The 16590-nt window shown below is 46.4% G+C and overlaps 1 long non-coding RNA gene across 7 annotated transcripts; it reads left to right on the forward strand.

Moving 5' to 3' along the window:
• Positions 1-3183: 3183 nt before the first annotated feature.
• Positions 3184-14092, forward strand: LOC134424479 (uncharacterized). 7 transcript variants are annotated; one of them, XR_010029433.1, is made up of 6 exons: positions 7491-8286; positions 8898-8961; positions 9237-10066; positions 10184-10509; positions 10850-10967; positions 11804-14092. It is a non-coding gene; the product is annotated as an uncharacterized LOC134424479 (long non-coding RNA). The 7 variants fall into 7 exon arrangements; XR_010029429.1 differs by adding an exon at positions 3184-3598 and having other exon boundaries at positions 8222-10066; XR_010029431.1 differs by adding an exon at positions 4619-4789 and having other exon boundaries at positions 8222-10066.
• The last annotated feature ends 2498 nt before the right edge of the window (positions 14093-16590 follow it).

Below are 16590 nucleotides of genomic sequence, written 5' to 3' on the forward strand. Positions count from 1 at the left end.
AACCCCAAGATGGGCATGAAAAAGCCCAGAAAAAAAAAAACAAAAAAAAAACAGAGTAATACGTAAGAAAGGCAGAGAAAAAAAAAACACAGTAAAAAAACCAAGATGGGCAGGAAAAATCCCTGAAAACAGACCAGAGAAAAACCCCAAGATGGGCAAGAAAAAAAATCACAACAAAAAACCAAGATGGGGAAGAAGAAATCCAGAAAAGAAAAACCCAGGGAAAAAAAAAAAAAACTGAAAAAAAACCCCCAAGGGGCGCAAGGCGAAACCAGAAAAAACACCAAGATGGGCAAGAAGAATCCCAGAAAAAAAAATGCTAGATGGACCCGAAAAAACCCCGGAAAAACGAGGAAAAAAAAAACCAGGGAAAAAAACCGGAAAAAAATCCCAAAAAAGGCAAGAAAAAACCCAGAAAACACAGAAAACCAAGGAAAAAACCCCAAGATGGGCGAGAGAAAACTGTCGTAAAGACTGCCGTAAAGCGCGACTGTCGTAAAAGGTGCCGTAAAGCGCGACTGTCGTAAAAGGTGCCGTAAAGCGCGACTGTCGTAAAAGGTGCCGTAAAGCGCGACTGTCGTAAAAGGTGCCGTAAAGCGCGACTGTCGTAAAAGGTGCCGTAAAGCGCGACTGTCGTAAAAGGTGCCGTAAAGCTCGACTGTCGTAAAAGGTGCCGTAAAGCGCGACTGTCGTAAAGACTGCCGTAAAGCTCGACTGTCGTAAAAGGTGCCGTAAAGCGCGACTGTCGTAAAAGGTGCCGTAAAGCGCGACTGTCGTAAAAGGTGCCGTAAAGCGCGACTGTCGTAAATACGGCCGTAAAGCGCGACTGTCGTAAAAGGCGCCGTAAAGCGCGACTGTCGTAAAAGGCGCCGTAAAGCTCGACTGTCGTAAAAGGCGCCGTAAAGCGCGACTGTCGTAAAAGGCGCCGTAAAGCGCGACTGTCGTAAAAGGCGCCGTAAAGCGCGACTGTCGTAAAAGGCGTCGCAAAGCGCGACTGTCGTAAAAGGCGTCGCAAAGCGCGACTGTCGTAAAAGGCGTCGCAAAGCGCGACTGTCGTAAAAGGCGTCGCAAAGCGCGACTGTCGTAAAAGGCGTCGCAAAGCGCGACTGTCGTAAAAGGCGCCGCAAAGCGCGACTGTCGTAAAAGGCGCCGCAAAGCGCGACTGTCGTAAAAGGCGCCGTAAAGCGCGACTGTCGTAAAGACTGTCGTAAAGCGCGACTGTCATAAAAGGTGTTGTAAAGCGCGACTGTGCGATTTGTCCTAAAGAGCCGAAGAGTCGAGTGTGACTGAAAACAGCCGAGTTTCACCGAAGAGCCGAATGTGGCTGAAAACAGCCGAGTTTCACCGAAGAGCTGAGTGTGGCCGAAAAGAGCCGAGTTTACACCAAGAGCCGATGATAGCCGACTGGAACTGATAGCCGAGTGTAGCCGACTTGAGCCGCATTTAGACAACGTGCCGAATACGACCGAGTTTAGCCGAAGAGCCGAACTGAAACGAGTTTAGACCAAGAGCCGAAGCAAGCCGAATTCAGCCGAGTTTCATTAAACAGAACCGAACGACGCCGCAGCGCTCTGCATGCAGTGCGCCTGTGCAGACGGCAGGGGGCGCTGTATAAAGTATAAAATATCAACTATCTATAAGAGGGAATAAAAGCTCTATGTCACGTGCAGCACTAGAAAATTTCAGGCTCCCAGGGAATAAATCGTTTTCTTTAAATCTTTATAGTTTTGGAGTTTTTTTTACTCCCAGGTAGCCTGAAAGTTACTACTGCTGCTTTTTTATTCTAAAGCTAGAAGGGAAAACCATAATTAGATATACAGGGAAAGAAAGAAAGAAAGCAAGAGAAAGAAAAAAAGAAAATAAGGAAAGGAACCGAAAGGAAGAAAGAAGGAAGGAAGGAAGACAGACAAAAAAAAAAAAAACAAAAAAAAACCAGGAGGGCAAGGAGAAACCTAGGGGGAAAAAAAAGGAAAAGAAAAAAACCCAACAAAAAACAAACCCACAGAAAAAAAGCTCGAGATGGGCGAGAAAAACGCCCCCCCCCCCAAAAAAAAACCCGAAGATGGGCAAGAAAAATCCCAGAAATACATCAGAAAAAAAAAAACAGGAAAAAAAAAAAAAAACAAAACCAAAACCAAACAAACAAAAAAGCCCAAACAACAACAAGATGGGCAAGATAAAAACGCAGAAAAACACCCCAAGATGGGCAAGAAAAAGCCCAGAATAGAACCCCAAGATGGGCGAGAAAAATCCCAGAAAAAAACAAAAAAACGGAAAAAAACCCTAAGAAAAACCCAGGAAAAAAAAAAAAAAACAAAATGGCAAAGAAAAACCCAGAAAAAAAAAAAAAACTGAAAAAAAATCCCAAGGGGGGCAAGGAAAAACCAGAAAAAACAACAAGATGGGCAAGAAGAAACGAAGAAAAAACCCCAAGAAGTGCCAGAAAAAAATCAAGGAAAAAGGGAGTAAAAGCCCCAAGAAACAAGGCAAGAAAGAGAGGCAATAAAGGCCACAAAAACTCAAGACAAAAAAAAACAAAAACAAGACATGCCAGAAAAAGGTACGAAAATGGTTCTGCCAGGTGCGATCAAGGTGAGCGGGTTCAGTTTCAGGTCCAGGAGATGAACAAGTGTCAGATTAGCTTGGGGCACTGCTGTGCAATGCAGCCGTGACAGGATTTATGTTTAAATATAGTTTAAATAAATTGGGGATTGTTTGGCTTTTATTGGGGTATGGGCTGCAGATTTCATAAAAAATATAAAACTAGAAATCCAAATATATCATATATATATGTCGATATCAATAAATATTTAATACATATAAATATAAGTAAAAGAAATCTATTGTGTCAAAAGAATATACCTATTATTATATAAAAAGGTATTCTCTCCAATATATATAATATCTATAAATATAACAAATGAAAATTACAAATATAGATGTGAATAAAATTATGACAAACAAAATTATTTTTAAAATTTTAAATGTGTTTTAAAGAAAGGGGTGTCTTTGCTTTTTATTTCGTTAGAGGCAGGGGTTTTATTTTAAATATTATAAGTACTATAGAAATGTAAATCGACATACAGAAATATATAATAAATATATAGAGATATAAAGATATAATACCAAACGATGAATAGAAATACAAACCTATGTAAGTAACGTGAAGAGATGCAATATATAATTTTTATTATACAGTAATATAAATTCTAAATATACATGCGACTATAAATATGAAAAATATATGATGGGGCCTCAGATCAGCACCAGGTGTGTGTGAGGATGATGGGGGTTGGGAGCAGCCCAGGTGTGAGTGTGAGGATGATGGGGGCCCAGATCAGCACCAGGTGTGAGTGTGAGGATGATGAGGGGCCGGGGGGAGGCTGTTTTAGGGGGAGGCTTTGCCTCAGCTCCCTTTTGCATGGAGCTGCTGAGTGGAGGGGTTTATGGGCCGCTCCCGGCGCTGTCTCATGGAAGGACTGCGAGAGCTTCCCACAGGGTCGGGGGGACACCTGGATCCGCGCTTGGGTACGTGGAGCATCGCTTAAAGGAGGCGCCGAGGGACGAATCTTTGTGCCCGGGAGCAGCAGCCGAACAGGTGAGCCCGTGTGGGTTTGGAGCGGGGAATTTTCTCCTTCCCCTTTGCAATTTCATCTTGCCAGTCCCTCCCCGGATCCCCAGGAACAAAAATGGAGCTTATGAAGACAAAAGGAATTAAGGAGAAGGAAGCAGCTCCTCTTCTTTTATTGTCTGCGTTTGACCTGAGGGGATCCCTCTTGACTTGTGGTTTTAAGGGTGTTGATTGCAGGAAAAGCTGCCTTTTCCAGGCTATTAGGGGTATCCCGGGGGTGACAGGGAATCCCTGCGTTCTATTCTAAGGGGAATGGGAAAAGTATTCTTGTGGTATTATGGGTTTGATTTGAAGGCAGCCACCCCATTTGCACCACCCTCGGGTTTAAATGGAGGGGGCAGCCCTGGTGTCCCTCCTTTTGAAGGGTTTGAATGGAGGTCGAAATCGCCCTTTCCCATCAGTCGAAGGCTTTCATTTGGGGAGCACCCCTTCTTTTCTGCTCTCCTAGGGGGTGAAATTGGAGGGGAGAACACATTTCTTTGCCCTTGTTGAAGTGAGGTGCGCCCCGTCTGCGGTTTCGGGGCTGGCTTGCGGGAAGCCGCAGCTCCGGCAGCGTTTGCAGGGCTGCAATGGGGCTGTGCCGCTGCATTGGAGGGCGCTGCCCGTGCCCGCGGCCCGGCCCGGAACGTTCCCGCTCGGGAGCGCTGCTGGCACGGCCCGGGCAGCTGCGGGGGCTCACGGGGGATTCGGCGCAGCCGGGCCGGCCAAGGGCGGCAGGGGCGGAGCCGCGCCGGTGCGAGCCGTGCGGAGCCGAGCGGAGCCGGGCCGGGCCGGCCAAGGGCGGCAGAGGCGGCGCGGGCGCTGCTGCGCCGGCCCGGGCGGTGCCGGCCGCTCCGTCCGCTCCGGGCGCGGGGCTCGGGCGCCGCCGGTAGCCCCGGGCCCGGTGCCGGCCCCGCCGGGCAGGGGCAGTGGGCGGGGCTCCCCGGGACGGCGCCGGCCCCGCGTGCCGGAGCGGCCGCCGCAGGAGCCGCTTTCCTGCCGGGAGCCGCGCTCCGTCCGGGGCCGGCAGCGAGCGCGGGGTTCGGCCGCTCCAAGTTCGGCGGTGCCGTGGCTCGGAGGCGCTTTGGAGGCGTTGATGGCATCGCTGGGTTCGGTTTGCAGCGGCTGTCCGCGAAGGGATACGGTGTTCTTCCTGAGTGGGCACGGTTCTCGGTGCCGGTAGGGGTGATAAAGGTTCGTTTCGGATTGGGTTTTGTAGTCGGATTTTTTTTTTTTTTTTTTTTTTTTTTTTTTTTTTGCCGGGGTATTATGTTTAGAAGGGCGCGCAATGTTTTTTACGGGTCGTAGCGTGAAGCAGTGGTTCGCATTTTAATTCTGTTGCGGTGGCTTTTATTAGCGTGAGTGTGTAGTGTTTGTTTTGGAGGGCTTGAGGTAGCGTCGTGTCGTTCATAGCAGCGGGTTTTTAATCTTTATAATTGCATGTGTGTTTATCGTCTTCCAGGGCTTTTATTTGTTTGGTTTGTTTGATTGTAGTGTATGTTTTATGGTTACGGGTAATTTGGGGACATTGTTTATGGTTACCTTTGTCTTTAGTGTTTGTGTTTGTTTCTAGGTGGTATTTTTATTTTGATAGCTTGAGGCACTATGGGTTTATTCAGTTGGGAATAATTTTTTTGTTGCAGATTTCAGTTTATCTGTTTTTTTGGTATTATTCTTGTTGTTGGTTTCTTTATTTTCTTTCTTTTTTTTTTTTTTTGTTGTTGTTGTTGTCTTTTAATGTATTTGAGTATTGTTTATCAGGGGTTTTTTTGGGAACATGGGTATTTATATGGTGGGTTTCTAAAGTATTTATTTATTTGGGTAGTTAATTTCTTAGTTTTTTCTGGTTGAGATGTTTTTCCATTTTGTTAATTAGTTCAGGTTTTAAAGTTATCTTTACAGAGGATTGTTTATTCTTTGAGTTAATGTAGAGGTAGAATTTTGTTGTTTTTTTTTTTTTTTTGTTAACGTCGTTCAGGGTCAGTGGCACTGTCTTGAGTTTAGTAGATTGGTTTGACTTTTTTTTAGTACTTTTTGTAATTTGCTGTGTGTGTTTCTATAGGATTTTCTTTTATTTTGGTTCCATTTTTCTGTCGTGATGAGAATTGTTATTGAAAAGAGTGTTCTTTGTTTTTTCGCTGACACTTGTTTGGGTGTTGGAGGTATCTTGATGTTTTTGGAAGATATTGGTGGGAATTTGATGCTGTTTGTTCTGTCATTTCATTTAGGAATTGGATTTTAAATATGCAATTATGACTCTAACTATATTGAAACAAAAGAAATAGATGTGTAGCAATGGGAATGAGCCAATTTTATTTTTATATATTCGGTCAATTTTTAAAATTTAACATGTAACATAAGTCATTATATGTTACAATAAGTTACTCTAATTTTAATAGAGTATTGTGTATGTTTATAGATATATGAATAGAGAATATAAATGTAAATACAACCCAAGCAAAAATACAAATATATAAATGTATTGCAACTATATGCAGATATATAAAAAATTAATAATAAATTGTAAATGTAAAATAACATGAATTGTAAAGTATATAATACACGTAATATACTGCATATATTTTATTAAAAATATTATAGGAAAAGGATATAAAATAGATATAAATATGGATGTGATATATGTATCTATCTATCTATATCTATCATTTGTTGTATATTATGATAAATATAAATATAAAAAAAATTTAGGTAGTTTAAAATAATGGATGGTTTTGTTTTTTCTTTGCCAAAGCAGGGGTTTTCGTGTAAAAATTACAAATACAAATAATATAAAGGTAGAAATATAAGTATAGAAATATATCATAAACACATTAAAGATTTATATAAAAATTAGAAATATGAGGAAAAATAAGTTGTAGCAGTAGATATGGTAAATAATTTAAAAAATAATTTCCGTATATTTTTGAATAAGGTGCATATTAAATATAGTTATTAATATAATGCATCAATATAAACTATGAATATATATAAAATATCAACAATCTATAAGAAGGAATAAAAGCTCTTTGTCACGTGCAGCAGTAGAAAATTTCAGGCTCCCAGGGAATAAATCGTTTTCTTTAAATCATTTTCGTTTTGGATTTTTTTTTTTTTACTCCCGGGTAGCCTGAAAGTTTCTACTGCTGCTTTTTTATTCTAAAGGTGGAAAGGTAAACCAAGATTAGAAATACAAGAAAGGCGAAGGGAAGGAAAGGGAAAGGAAAGGAATGGAAGCAGGAGAGGAAGAGGGAAGGGAAGTGGTGAAAAACAGAGTGAAAAAAGTAAAAGGAGTTGGAGGGAAAAAGAGAGGGCATTCGGGAGGAGCGGTGCTGCCTCAGGTCCTTCCCCGCCGTGAGGCGAAGCACCGGTTTGATGCCCAGGAGGGACTGCAGCTGCCGGTGGCGGGGGACGGAGCCGTGGCTGTCAGCCCGAGACTCCAAATCCCGGCAGGCCGTGCTGCTGGCGCGGCGCGTGACGCAACGGCCGACGCGGCACATGAGTGGCTGGCGTGCCAGGCGGTCGCGCGGGGCTGTGCGCGGGCAGCTGCCGGCGCCTCTCCCGCGCGGGACAGCGACGCTGGAGGGGCGCAGCCTCCGTCTGGCCGCCCGCCCGGAGCTGAGCAGCGCGGAAGGAGCGTCCGCCCGGTTCCTCGGCCTCCCTCAGCGGTGCCGGGGGCGGGGGCGCTGCCGCCCGCCGATGGCGGAGGGCGAGGCGGTGCTTTGCTGCCGCGGGCCGGGAGCTGCGGGAGCCGCCCCGGGCGAGCGGCGCCGGGCGCTGCCGCGGTCCCGGTGGGGCGGCCGCCCTCGGGCTGGTGGAGGCGCCGGAGGAGCCCCCGAGCTGCAGCCGTCTCCCTCGGGCTGCTGCCGGTGCTGCGGGCGGAGGCGGCTCCGCCGCGTGTTGGGCGCTGCGAGCAGGGAGCGCTGCGATATCGCCGGCATGACGGGGCTGCTGCCTGCGTTAGTGCCCGTGGCTCTTTGTGCCGTGACAGCGGATGGAGCGGCGCTGGGCGGTAAAGCCAGAGATGGCCGGGAGAATGCCCAGCGCAGGGAGCGGGCGGGCTGTGTGCTTCGGATGGCACAGGTGCGAGCTGCAAAGTCACCCCCCCCTTCCGCCCCTGCCCTCCCGAGCCCCGGGGAAAATGCTTTCCAGCATTGTCGAGCTTCTGAGAGACAAAACTTGTGATTTGACACTAGCATCCAGAAAATGTTTCTGTCTAGATTAGCAAATGCCTAAATTGTTCTTGGTTACATCCCATGACCGGTTTTAGGCAGTGACTTCATACTGCTTTTAGGATTTTCTTGTACAGTGGTGAGAAAATAGGCAGGTCTGATAGTGGTTTCACTTTTTTTCTACTTCACGTTCCATAAGATTCTTTTATCCAAGCGATTGTTTTAAAATTCTACTGTAAGCGTTTGTGGTTCACTTTTTTTTTCTTTGCAGCACCCGGGCCTTTTTTTTTTTTCTCTAAATCGGGAGTAAATATAGCTGAGTAAAATTACCTTGGCTATCTTCCTTCTTTTTAAACTTAATTGTTTTTATTAATAATTCTATTTGAATATGCAGAAAAAGTGGGTATGTCCTGTAATCTATGCTAGCTTTTCTCATTTACAGGGTACTCACAAAATATGTCTCCCTTAGTGTCCCACAGAAACATTCTGGGTGAAATCTGAATTAAGGTATGTGTTTTCAAATAAGTAATCAGTTTAGATATTTGCCTGTGTACCTTTTCCTGTAATTCAGAGCTTGTGTTCTGTGGGTTTTATGATAAACCTGTAAAACATGTAAGAATGGTTTTGCAAGTCTGAATCGTTGAAGGCAGCAATAAGTGGATTTAAAGCCTGTTCTTGAGCAGACAAAGGGGAAAAGTGTGACTCTGATGCTGAACTTGTCATTTTTCATTTGACTTGCCTTTAATTATTGAAGAAGAGAGAGAACTAGGAAAAGAAATAGAATTGATTATTGAGCACTCCTAAAAAGCTCACCATGATTCTGTGTAGAGCCAAAGTGAAGGATGATGGAACAGAGCTCTGTGCATTAGAAGGAAATAAACCTGATGTCCACACAGAGTCTTACTAATTTCTGTTTTTAAAATGCAAAATAAGTTTAGGAAGTGTTGGAAGTTAGTATTTTGGGAAAGAAATGGCAGTTCCACAAAACATTCCATTCCATTTAAGAGAGGCCCTTGGACTGATTCATGTTGTAACTGCTGTCACTGCAATCAGTTGGTGGTTCAGCCTTGAAACGTGCACTTGGCCTTCTATAAAGCACTGTTTTGTTTGCCTTTCAGTGCTATGAGTCTTGATAAATTGGAGAAGTGCCCAAGAGAAATTCATCATCCTGAGATACAAAAGGTAGGAAGTGACTTTGTTTGGTTTGGTTCTTTTTCTTTATTGTTTTCTGGAAATAGAAGTAATTAAGTATAGATACTACTGGTTTGTTTCTTCCAGTAGCTGATAATACTAATACCAATAATAATAATAATAAGAGTAAAGTAATACTACTTCAACTGTCTTTATTTATCCATTGGACTGGCCATTTTAAATCTAAACTTCTAAACACAAATCAAACCATCATCCTTGTAGAATCTTTAATAGGAGTGGGCTAAAGATCCTGGTTTTGTTGACAGGATTTATTGGTTCATGAAGAGCAAGAGGTAAGTACAAGCCTAACTACCCTCTAGCTCACAAACCTGCCCGGTGAATAGAGCTTTGTTTTTTTGATGGGCTTGTGATGACTTTGAAATCAATTGCTCATTCATTACAGTAAAAAAAAAAAAAATTGTTTTGAACATGACAGCAAAAATAACTTTAAGCACAACTTAATAATAATAGATCACCAATTTTAGTTAATAATTTTATGCTGTACTCTTGGGTGAGGGAAGACTCGGACACTCAATATGAGATCAGCAAGCTATGTTTATTGCAGAGAGTATCAGACACTTATACAGCACATAATAAGCTTATGAATATTCTGTAAGCCAAGCGATCTATTGGTTAAACTATACCATCAACTCTTCCTCATTCCTTTGGGCCTACATTCCCTATTTCCCACGTCTCTCTGTCTACTTGTTATCCTACCCAGCTAGGCCCAGGCACACGCTATCTTGCAGGTGCAAAACTCAAAAATACCTGTGTTCGGTACTTTCCCAGCTCCTGGTCGGCTAACGAGCGAATGTCTGCGTGACCTCTGTCATGGAGCCATTTCTCCACACTATACTATCAAAGTTTAAAGGTAAATTATTATATATTAGGAGATGGTGTAAAGTGTATGTTGTAATGTGTAGGATATATACAAAGATACATTCTTGAAAGTCTGTAGAGGAAACAAATTTTTACGCCTTCTGTTTGACTGTTTGTCATATATTTGGTTTTATTTCCCAGGGATCAGTGAATTTTAACTCTGGAGTCCTCTATGCTAAGGATGCTCAGCTTACAGATGATGAAATGTTCAGTAATGGTGAGTTTTTCACCTTCTCCTTCATTGTTTTGCTCATCTGAATAAAACAAAAAAAGGCAAGATTAAAGAAAAAGCAATAGTTTTATTATTTTTACCCTGTTATGTCTGTTTCCTCAGTATTTGCTGGAGCTGTGCTTACCCAAGGTTTGGGTAAAACAAGCTTTGGGTTCCCTCTGTCTCACTGGGAGTTGCCCAATTCAGTTGCATCTGGTGAAATTCACCCTGAGACCTTACAGAACCAGCTCCAACTACGTGAGAGCCATTTGCAGTTCTCTCCAGACGCCTGGAGAATGGGTGACGTTTCTGAGGATCCGGCGAGCGTGCTTCTATCAAAACTCAGTCTGTGAAATTTCTGGGGAAAACCCTTCTGTGTCCTGAAGGGTTCAAACTCTGGTGAGGATCCAGTTATCAGGTGCTCACCTGGATGGTTCCAGCTCCCAAAGGTAACACTTGTACTCTTGCCCTGTAGTTTACATCTATTGTATTTTTGTTATTTTGCAGGATTTTTTGTCTTTGCAAAATATTGTGCATTTCACTCTTTGGAACCTCTCAGATGGTTCTTTGGTGCAGCACCACCCCAGGGGACACTTGGCTGCTGTCCTGAAGGGTTTGGTCGCTAGAATTGTAAATCCTGGAGAGTTTATAAGTCTTCTGTCCCCAGGGAGGTGTCGTGCTTTGTTTACTTTTGTTCTGTTGGTTAGGCGCTGCTTCTCGTTGCAAGTACGAATTTCAAACTGCCCTGTTCTTATTTTAACTGTTTTCCTGGTTCTCTCCGTCCGGCAGGGAAAGACTCTCGTATCCTTGTCGTCGGGCTCGGTGCTGTCCAAGAAGATACAGAGACTAAAAAAATCATAAGAAGCAAAATATGACTGCAGGGAAAAGAAGCTGGAGAGAACAGAAGGTGATATTGTTATCCTTACCCTGTATTAGAGACATCCGCTGTGCTTTGATGCTGGCAGCTGCCAGGGGCTTGTTAGCTCTTCGTAGGCAGGTGTAGGTGTTCACTTGTAGTTTTTTTCTCTGTTCAAGTCAATTCAAACTTTGCTAAGCTTACATTTGAAAATTACTCTCTAGAACAGTCCAGCATGACATGCTGGATGTCGTCTCCCAGAGGGACCCAAAACTGCCATAAATTTCACAGGGAGGGATGGGTGTAGAATACTAAAACCTGTCAAGGTTTTCATTTTTATAGGTATTGGCAAAGAAAAGGAATTTATCTCTAAATTCATTTGGAAAGAAACCCTCTCTCTATCCACTTATTTGTATACAGGAATGTAGGAAACTCTGACTAGAGATGGGTAATATGTTTGAAAATAAAGACATAAGTTTTATCTAGGAATGAACCAATCAAGTGCCCTGAAAGCATGAGAACAGCTGTAGGGGCTGAAGGGAACAGAAAGGGTTCTATCTCATGAACAGAGGTACCTTTTCCTTACAGGTGCTTGTGCTGTAGTTTGGATTCTGCTTCCTAACATTTCTAGTGTGACAGGGTTTACCATAGAGACAATCTGCCAGGAGGTAGCGCTTTGGGGGGTATGGCAGTCCTGGGTGTGTATTCTGAACTCCTTCAGAATGTTAGGTTTGGAGTATTTCTTATCTCAGGAAAACAGCAGTCTTTTGCATCTGCATATCAGCTGTTGAAATTTTGGGTTCAATTTCTTGAATCACAAATGTCATAGGATTCCTCCCAGATGGCAGCTGTCATGAAGTATGGCTCTTCTTGGTCTTGGGTTTCAGGGGCTGTTTCCAAAGTGACCTACAGACATTGGAATGAAATCATTATTTACTGTGTAAAAGAATCACTCTCCAAAGCATCAGCCAGGGTCTAAATGTGCCATTCTGCCTTTTAAAAGTACCAACATCACAGGATTTTTCTCAGATTAAAGCTTCCATGGAGTCGGATCTCTCAAGCCTGGCCCTTGAGAATTGTGGGCCTCCTGTGAACTGGTCTTGCCAGAAGGGCTTGCTGAGTTTTCCATTGTGTGGAAAAGAGATCCCATTTGGAGCCTGAAGCCTCGTGTTTCCTGTAGGATTTCCACTCCTAGAATTGCACACTTTGAAGGATTTCTTATAGCAGAAGTTTTTTGGGAACTAGGACTCTGGCTGGATTTGGGTCTCTGGACTCTCAGGTGAAGTGACCTTGAGACACTAGGGCATGCAGATTTCCTTGCTGTTGAAAAGAGCTATTGTTGGCACCCAGGAGCCATGGTCTGAATGGGGGTGTCACCTCTTAAATTTGCAAATGTCACAGGATTTCTTCTAAATGAATGGTGCTAAGAACATAAGGTCTGGCTGGCTTTCGACTTAGAGGCGCCTCCTCTAAATTGGTCTTCAGACGCTAGGTTGGAAAGTGTTCCTACATATGCCAAATAGCCCTTGCTATGCAATTAATAAGCTTCAAATTACCATGGAGTTGCTGCCCCTGCAAAGATTTTGGCAGAGCCTGGTTGTGGTGCCCCACTCCACTCCACCACCCTTAGCAGGTCCTTATGGTTGCATGGGGAATCATCGTGGAGCATGCCAACCCAGCTCCATCCTGGGAACAGCACCTGTATTTTACCCTAAAATTTCTGTCCCATTATAGCTCCTGTTAGGATACAAATGTAACTTCTCGGTTTCCACTGATTTTACCCCCAGTCATCTTTCCATACAGACATTGCTCCACTCCCCAGAGGATTATTGTGAGCAGATGTGAGCTCTGCTGTCCCTTTGGACTGACAAAGACAGAGGTTTTGTCCCAAGTTGCTTTTGAACCTGTCCTGCACCTGTTACGAGTCCTCAGTCTCCTGCAATTTTGTGGGTCAGTCACATGTAAAACAGCACAGCTGGCTGGCATGCTTTGCTCATGAGGGGAGACAAGAGAAGAATCCCTCTGCTCACACCAGACCTGCAGCTGCCAAACCTCACCAAAGCACCTGAGGAGCCCCCAGGGACTGATGGTACAGAAGGGAGGTGATGGAGGACAGCACAGCAGGCAGCCTGCCCTCCATCTGGGTGTGAAGAAGGCAGGGCTGGGAACTAAGCAACATCCCAGCAGGTCTGGCTGATGGTGCCACCCTGAGGGCTTCCCCTGCCTTTGGGCAGTCCCAGCTGCTGCAGCTCACTTGACAGAGACTCATTGTCTATACTGTGCTTGGCTGCACTGGAGATGATGAAGCCGAGGACAGCAATGGTTGCCTTCACATCCCCTGACTGCAGATGGGAAGGAGGGCGAGCTCTGTCACCTTGGGAAGGCGTCTGCAGAGTCACTGCTGCCCGTCTCTGGAGCGTGGCTCCATTGGGGGACCGTGGTAAGGACAGCAGTGCTCACTTAACTGTGCACCTGAGGACAGCTTCAGGATCTTGTCATACTGTGGGAGAGCAGAGCTTCACAGTAAACACCGGCTAACACACTGACTGCCAGTGTTAACACTAACAGTTCTTACCTAAATATTAATACTAGTAACACTTACTATGCGTATTATTAATCCTAGTAGAGGCTGGTAGCGTTCTTTAGGCTGAGGCTTGCATGAAGAATACAAAATTAATTAACGTTGCTGATTATGCTATTGTGTTGAAATACTTGGCCTCCACTGCGGTAGCCCCACGCTTACCTCAATGGCCTGCCCCAGCAGGTCCCAAAACACCTGGATGCAGATCAGCTTAAGCTTCACTGATGTGATAAACAGAGTTCACTCTTTATAATTTTTAAAATTTTAATAAAGGATAAAAGGACAAAATAATCCAGCACTGGGATGCTTTTAGCACACAGCCAAAGAGCACAGAGGTAGCTTAAAAACATGTTCACTATATACTGTTACATTGCTGAGGTTACAGGCATATTCATTAACTTACACATTATTCAAACATTCCTTTGACTTTTTGATGTTCCAGGAACTCTCTTGTTTGGTTTTAACCTCTGACTTGTCTGCAGAACGTTCTGTAAATTAGGTCTACATATTTTATTTCTTCCTGTAGTTTTATCCTGTTGCTTCACACTCCCTGATAACACTGGTAAGAGTCGATAAATCCTTCCTGGATGCTTAAGCTCTTTTTGTGTCACTATTATCTTATCACTTGGTAGGGGCAGTCTGCAGTTATAAGAAGCAGAATAATTGCTTTACACCATTTTCTGAGTTAGTTACATAGAAGTATTTTAGTTTCTATTTTAACATTTTGCTAAAGCCTACCATATATTTATCAGGCTACTATTCATATGAAATATACAGTGCATACATAAACTGGCATATTACACTATACAAAGCAGTTCAAAGTAAGAATAAGTTTTACCACATCAAAATACTTGTAATGCAAAAAGCTAATCTATGAATGTGAAAGCCAGTATTGTTTTATCATCTATAACATCCGACGACGAGGGTGAGCAGCGGGCCCGCAGCAGGCGGAGGGCGGGCAGGGGGACGCGGGCACTTAACTTTGGCCAGGGTGCTGATCTCGGCCAGTCGGGGCAGGCCAAGTCCCCGCAGAAGCGGAAGCACTGCGGTAGAAGAGGCACCCAGAGCCCGCAGCGGGCGCTGCACGCCCTCCCCGCTCCCGAGCCCTCTCCTCACCAAATCGCCGCCGCTCCCTAGTCCGCCCTGCTGTCACAAAGACGACCCGGAACCCCTCCCGGGCTACACTCTTCTCCGCCTCCTGCCCCGAGTGCCGAAGGGGCGCTCCGGTAGGGGCTCTGCGGGGGTCCTTTCGCCGGGACCTGGGCACGAGAGAGGGCCGGAGAAGGGGACGGGGGTTTGGCGAGCGGGAGCGCCGCCGCCGCCGCCGCCGCCTGCGAGCCCTTCGGGCAGCCCGAGCTCCGCCCCACGCTCCCACGGGCCGCAGCCTGACGGCTCCTAAGCCTGCCAATCACGGCCCGCCTTTCTCCGTCCGCCCTGTCCAATCACAGCCGCCCTTTCAAACCGGAAGCGGTCCCGCCAATCTCAGCCCGCTCAGTCGCGGCTCGCCGCCTCAGACTGGCCCCGCTCGCCCGTACGCCTGAGGCGCCGCTCCCGCCACCGCCGCTTTGGGAGCCGGCGGAGCAGCGTCCCTGCTGCCGCTGCCTCGGCAGGCGCTGTTGCGGACGGCAAGGGCGGCCGGGAGCTTCCAGTTCAGGTCCTGGTCGGGATCAGGTTCTGGTCCAGGGAAGCGGGCAGGCGGCGGGCAGCGGGCGGACGCGGCCACAGCAATGGCGGCGGCGGGAGCAGCGCTTGAGGGGACCGCGGGGAGTCGCGGATCCGAGCGCGGCGGGAATGGGCGGGCTGGGATTGGTGGAGCCGGCAGGCGCTGCCTCGGGTTGTGATTGGCTGGCTGTCCGCCCGTGGGGCATAAATAGCGGGCGTTGGGGCGCCAGCGGCGTCAGTTCGGCGGTGAAGCTGGGAGCGACGGGAGCTGCGGATGCGCGGTCCGAGGAGCGGCGCTGCGCCAGGACGGGACCCCCGCGGCAGCTGATCCGGGGAGCGCCGGTAAGCACGGGCGCGACGCCTGCGGCAGTATCTGGGGCCGGCCGTGTCCAGTTCTTTCTGCCGCGCCCTGCGTGGCGCGGGTAGCCGGCGGCTGGTGTGGGGCCTGGAGTGGCGCGGTGGGGGGGGCGCCGCCTGCTGTCACTGGGGGCTGGGAAGTAGCTGCTTCGCGGTTTCTGGATTTAAAGAAATGTTCAGAATACGAGGAATAAAGCTTGCTTTTTGTATTTTTATTACTTTATTTTGTTTTTATTTGTAATGTTTTTTTTCTTAATTGTGTTATTTTATTTTTGCCCGTTTTAATACATCTTTTTGGTTTGATTTGTTTTCTTTACTAGATATCTCGTGTTAATTTGGTAAGGGTTGTGGGACTGGGGCTGAAACACCAGTTGTGAGAGCAGTGGGGACATAAAACCCCAGGGTGTGGAATAATGATTTTGGCATGAGTCAGGCCCAAAACAACGTGGAGTGGTGGAAATGCTGAGGCTAGATAAATGCCATGGGAGGAAGGCATGGAGCTGCAGCACAGGGCCTGCAGGTTATGCCTGGGGGTTCCCAGCCCCTGCCCTGTGGTACCAACGAGGGGCTGAGGGTGTGGGGGCTCAGAGGGTTCTAGGGCCCAAGAACCAGCCCAAGAGTGCCTTTTGGGATGGGGGAGCAGGAGTCCAGTGGCTGTTCCCAGCCCCCGGAGCTGCCTGAGGGGAGGTGAGGGGGCCTTTGTGCAGGTGCTGGGCTGAGAGCCAGGGTGAGGGGGAGGGTGGATGTTGAGCTTCAGGCTTCCAGTGTCCCCAGAGTTGGGATGCCACTTAGGGTTGCCACTTAGGGCTGGGTGGGTGGATGGGAGAGCTTCTAGAGATACTGAAATTGTAATGATGGCAGTAACTGATTTGTGGCCTTATCAACAGCCCCAAGGTGCAATGAGAAGCATGAGCAGCTTTTAGCTGCAGCCAGTAGGAAGCTGAGGAGCTGGAGCTGAGGCAGCAGACCTGGAGGAGACAGAAATATGGTAGGGTTTGATGTAAAACCTCTGTGGGGCTGGGATAGGGATTGTGGAGTGGGGAGGTGAACTGCATGGTTGGAATTGAAATTGCT

This window comes from Melospiza melodia, chromosome 13, assembly GCF_035770615.1.
Source record: "Melospiza melodia melodia isolate bMelMel2 chromosome 13, bMelMel2.pri, whole genome shotgun sequence".
Lineage (NCBI taxonomy): Eukaryota > Metazoa > Chordata > Aves > Passeriformes > Passerellidae > Melospiza > Melospiza melodia.